This window comes from Euprymna scolopes, chromosome 41, assembly GCF_053919585.1.
Source record: "Euprymna scolopes isolate OS-2025 chromosome 41, ASM5391958v1, whole genome shotgun sequence".
Lineage (NCBI taxonomy): Eukaryota > Metazoa > Mollusca > Cephalopoda > Sepiida > Sepiolidae > Euprymna > Euprymna scolopes.
Window position 1 is genome coordinate 19370073 of NC_136522.1, and position 6000 is coordinate 19376072.

Sequence of the window (6000 nt, forward strand, 5' to 3'; positions counted from 1 at the left end):
GTGACTAAACAGATGCTACATTTTGATCCGAGGTTGGATTTGTTTACCTGTCTTCCACAAGGATAGATACGCAATCAGTTTATCGTGGAAATCCTGCTCCCCAATAAAGGGCACTGAAATTATGTTTTTTTTTCTTTAACAAAAAAAAATGTAAATTAGATATTCTTTACACATAGGAACGTTATGACTTTTATTCTATAGATAGGCACTCGACCAAGTTATCCGGAAATAGAAATCTTCTGTCACTCTAGTAAACCATATGCTAGCTAACAGTTGATAAAAACACCGCGGGCGGAATCTCTAGTGCAAAAATGTTAAGTATTTTTATTTTTTATTTTTATTTTTTTTTCTAAACTAATCCTAAATGTTTTGTTACATTGTTTTTAAATTTACTTTTCGTGTTTTATGTATTTTGTCTGTATTTCTCCTGTCTTTTTGTCTGTATTCCGTCTTATCCGTCCCCCCTCCTGCTACAAAGCTGAACGATGAAAACAAACAAACAAAATGCCGGCAACTAACGATAAAAAAAAAAAAAATGCCGGAAATTATTCTCTAGAGTAGATAAACGTAGGACTTTATTTAAGTAGTATACTTAATATATACTATTACTGCAAGCTTGCCTGTATTGGAAATACTTTTTTCTTGCTGGCGAATCATACTATCTTATATAGTTAGCCTTATGTTCAAGTACATTCGAAATATAATACAGTGCAAAGAAACAGTCAATCATGAAAACGAACCTCCTAAATTAAAACCTTGAATAATTATTTAAACTCTAATGTAAATTAATATTAAGCAGACTTTACAAATTGATAATAGTTAATTATTGGATTTTAATTAATTATAAGATGAAACTTTAATGATTCAAACTAGATAGATAACGACAAACTTCCACCCATTAATATGGGAGGGGAGATTATCACCAAAAGTGTCATGAATTATTAACTTCGCACCGGACTTACTACTTAGATATAAATAAGTCACTTGTACCCATTCCCCTTCCCCCCCTTTTTTTTTTTTAATGGAGAGTAGATAATACAGTGGATGTGTTATCGGCAGCTCCAGTAACTCTCGCTTCTCCTATTTTGTCATTCAGTCCTCATTCAATGAGTGATTTTTCTGACAAAGGGTGAAGAAAAAGCTGCTTAAAGGTCGGTACTACTTGGTGACCAGTAGTCTGAGATGTCGGAAATTTTTCTGTCTCTGTCTGTCCTTGTGGCCATGTCACTAGTAAGGGTGCTGGAGGTAAACGTTTTGTCTGGGCTGACGTTATCCGCCTGATAGTCAGGGACCCGAACCTTGGATTACCCACTAAGGAGGCTGTCCTATCAGCAGGCGCAAAGTACTGGGACTGCTGTATTGCCATTTGGTGAGTGGATCTGGACCATGCAGTAGTCTCTGGTGGGGCCTCTCGATGCCTTTTCGTGTGCTACAAATAAAAAAATTTCCTGTCTTTTTCTCTCTTACTTTCCCTCTCTGTACTGCTCTAACCAAGTATGCCGACCTATTCCACAAATCCCAAAACCTCAACATGAAATATCTCCAGAATAAAAACTCGATTAAACCTAGAACCCCATCTTCCAGCGTAGACCCATACTACCAGGTCTCCTTCTCCAATATCAGGGGTCTACGTTCCAACCTTCCAGAGGTTGAAACCCAATTACAGGAGACGAAACCGGATATATTATTTCTAAGTGAAACTGGAATAGGGCCGACCACTTCCCTAGATGAGTTCATAATTAATGGACACTCCAATTTAACAGCTAAATCTGACACCCAAGATCGCCATGGGCATGGAATATGTGCCTACATTAAGGATGGCTTCCCATGTGGCAGGGATATCTCTAGAGAAGATCCTAATTTACCCTATATGTGCTTCAGGGTTGCACTTGCTAACACCACTGCATTTATATTTGCCCTCTATAGGCCCCACAACAGTGGAGTTACTATCTTTAAGAGCATATCTGAGAAAATAGACCACATACTGTCTTCACATCCCTCGGCTAACATCCACATCTGTGGTGACTTCAACATCCATAACGTGGAATGGCTGACCCATTCAAATAAGACAGATGATGAGGGGAGGTTTTGTCATGATTTTGCCATTGCTTATGACCTCACTCAGATAGTTCGCAAACCCACCCGTATGCCCGATACACCCAATCAATATGCAAGCCTCTTAGACCTTTTTCTCTCAACTTCCCCTGAGCTATGTTCATGTACCGTTCATTCTCCTCTAGGATCCTCCGACCACTCCGTCGTATCAGTTAAGATAAAAACGAAATGTAAGAAGCCCTCAGACGTACCCCTCCACCGTACTGTATACCGATACTCTATGGTTGACTGGGATAGCTTCCGTACATTCATATCTGATTTACCTCTGCACTCCATGTTTAAAAAGGAAGTGTCCTCTATAGTATCAGATCTGACCGAATGGTTAATTGTAGGCATAGACCAATTCATACCATCTAAATTTCCAACAAAAACCTAACAGCCAGCCATGGTTCTCCCCAGAATGTGCTGCTGCTATCGCGCACAGAAATCACTTTTTCCATAGCTACGAACGTAATAGATGCACTGAGACTAAAGCTGCTTTCAGGACTGCCAGCAACCACTGTAAAAGAGTAATAAAAAATGCAAGAGAGCTATATGCCCAGTCTGTTAAATCCAAGGTAGCTGATCAGCGGCTTGGTTCCCACCAGTTTTGGCAAATAACAAATAGGATCCTGAACAGAAGTGTGCGTTCTATCCCAACCATTATCAATGGACCAGGGGGCATCTCGTCAGCGTCAGACAAGGCCAAACTATTTGCAAAGAACTTTGCAGCTAATTCTACCCTATGCGACGAAGGCCATCAATCTACCGCAGATGTGCTGACGGTTATATCCCACAGGATTAGTGAATCTCTTGAAAAAGGCTTCCTTTCTAGGGCAATTGCTCTTGACATATCAAAGGCCTTCGACAAGGTATGGCATAAGGGTCTACTTCACAAGATTTCCAGCTACAGTATAACTGGAAATGTTTTCTCAATCATTAAATCATTTCTCTCTGATAGGCTCATAAGAGTAGTAGTAGATGGACAAAAATCGGAGGCCTGCAATATAAATGCTGGGGTCCCTCAGGGGTCAATCCTGGGCCCAACTCTCTTCCTGATTTACATCAATGACCTCCCTAAACACATACTTAAATCATTCGTTGACATCTATGCTGATGACACGACCATCTACGGCAACACATCAAAGGCTGTAAATAACAAAGTTCTCTCTGATTCTCTCTCCTCTGATCTCGAGCGCGTGGTTCAGTGGGGGAAGATGTGGCTAGTTACCTTTAATGCATCCAAAACCAAACTCCTATCCTTACATCATCAACGCTCTGATCCCCAGCTGGCATCAATTGTGATGGATGGCTCTCGTCTGGGAGAGGCCCCGTGTTTTGACAAACTTCTGGTTTTGACCTTTACTCCTGATCTGAAATGGAACACGTACATCAAGTCTGTTGCCAAGGTCGCTGGAAAGATGGTGGGATCCTTCTACCGCTCCAGAAGATATCTCACTACTGATGCAATTCTCTATCTATATAAAAGCCAAGTACGTCCAAGGATAGAATACTGTTGCCATATCTGGGCAGGAGCTGCCAAAAACAGCCTATCATGCCTTGACAGAGTACAAAATAGACTTCGTGGCTTAGTGGGGGATGCCCTTTTCTCTACCCTGCAACCCCTCTCCCACAGAAGAGACGTTGCGAGCCTATCCTTGTTTTATCGTTATTTTCATGGCAGGTGCTCGTCTGAACTCCAATCCCTGGTCCCCCCTCGTCAATCTTTCACGAAAAACACCCGTCTAGCTGAATCCACTGTGAAAAATTTCCCCCACTCTATATCTGTGCCTAAATCAAAACGCGGATTCCATGAACAAAGCTTCTTTCTTAGAACTGCACGCCTGTGGAACTCTGTTCCGTCTGCCTGCTTCCCTCCGGACTACAACTTGGATGTCTTCAAGTCTAATGTTAACAAATTCCTAATGAACCTCCCCATTAAGTAAACACTCCATCAAATCTCCACACTAACGTAATGTACTTGCAATAACCCTTATCCCTGAGTGGCTTCCGGGCCTTGATAAGTGGTGATCACTGTGTAAAAAAAAAAACAAAAAAAAACACTATATATGATTTCCTTCACTCTCTATCTGTGCTTAAATCTAAACACAGATTCCATGAACAAAGCTTCTTTTCTCTAACAACCCGCCAGTAAAACACTGCTCCGCTGGCCTGCTTTATACAGGCACACATATAGACAAAACGCCTTTTATATATAAGTAGTTATATGGAATATATATTTTTTAATATAATGATTTTGATGACAATAAAAGTGTGAGAGAGTGTAAGATATGTTGATTCTGATTCAATCCCGGACAACGTCGGGTCTCACTACTAGTTTGTTGTATATTTGTTTGGTGGATATGTTTTTCGTTTTGTTGTCTATACTAATAAATGCGACTATTCACAAGTTTTCATAGAACGCGTATCCTGTTACTAAAAAAATAAGCCAACAACATAGACATTTGTCAAATTGAACATTCGGCATTTTTTGCTTCCATTTTTTTTTTTTTCTCATTCTTTTTCGATAATAAAATGTTAATTTCCCTCTTCCGGAAATTACTTAAATATTTTTAATTAACAACTAAAAGGCCATGTAACAAGTTTTTTTTTTCTTCTTCTTCTTTTAAGTGTAATTATTTCCGTCAATTATCTATTTTATCGAATATTTAATTTTTCTTCTTCTTATAAATTAAGTGTCTAACAAAATATATAATAACTAGCAGGGCCAGTTAACTGGCATTGCCCGGTGGAAGCCTGTGCCCCCCCCACCCTTCACAAAAAAATAAACTACGGTTGTTGCTGGTGGCCACTACCTCCCTGAACAATTGCGAACACTGACGGCCATGGCTGAAGTAAAATAATCTGGGTTTCACTGGCGATTAGTGATGGTTTGGAGCGATAACATGCTGATACTGTTTGATTCTAAAAAAGGCATAAATCAGTATGAATTAATAAAATTACAAAAAAATGGTCCATTAGAATAATAATGGAGAGTAAAAACAGAAGTTTTAGAAGTTAGGGATTCTCACTGTATATGAACTGTTTAGAGTGATTGAAATCAGTGGTAGCAGACCTAGCTGTTTCTGTTTGTCATTCAAGTCTTTCTCTTCTTTTTAACTCTTCCACCAATTTTTATCAAATTAAATTCCAGTTGTATGTCGTCTTTTTTTAATGTGTAAAACAAAACAATTACGACTTTTTAACTTCACTTCATTAAATATTGTCATGTTAAGAACAGCGTTTGGAAATAGACATCCCAAACTCTCCATGTTAAGAGCAGCTTTCAGAATAGACATCCCCAACATCCCCCCCCTATGTAAAGAACGGCTTTCGGAGTAACCTCTTTTCTGCTGGGGGACGGGAGTATAATCCCCCAAATTTAACTGTGATAATTGTTGTCAGCATACCCATCCACAAATGCTAAAGAAAAGAATAAATATGAGGAGTGGCAGTGTCGGTAAGGGAGAATTAGAATTGTATATTGCTCATACATATAAAAATGTCAGCCAGTGAATTACAGTGCCTAATACAGGTCTTTATATCTCTCAAAGTACTTAAAAAGTATGCAAAATTTGAATGGGATTTTCTTAATCAGCATAGCCGAAAACTTATAAAATTCGTCATTCCAAAGAAAATTGTGGAGGTGGACATAATGTACAAATTTACCCCCCCCCCCAAAAAAAAAGTAAACATGTGCGCAATCTCAAGAATCAGCCCGGAATCTATTAATCATCACCGATCTAAAAATTAAAGTTTTGGCAATATCAGCTACTGGATTCGTACTGATTATGTTGTATTAATGTAATGTTATCTTAACGTATGTGAAATATTCATAATTTAAAACTGTCAAACTATGTTCTGCTGCACATTCATTTTTTTGTAACTGATAAAACTGTAAAAAGT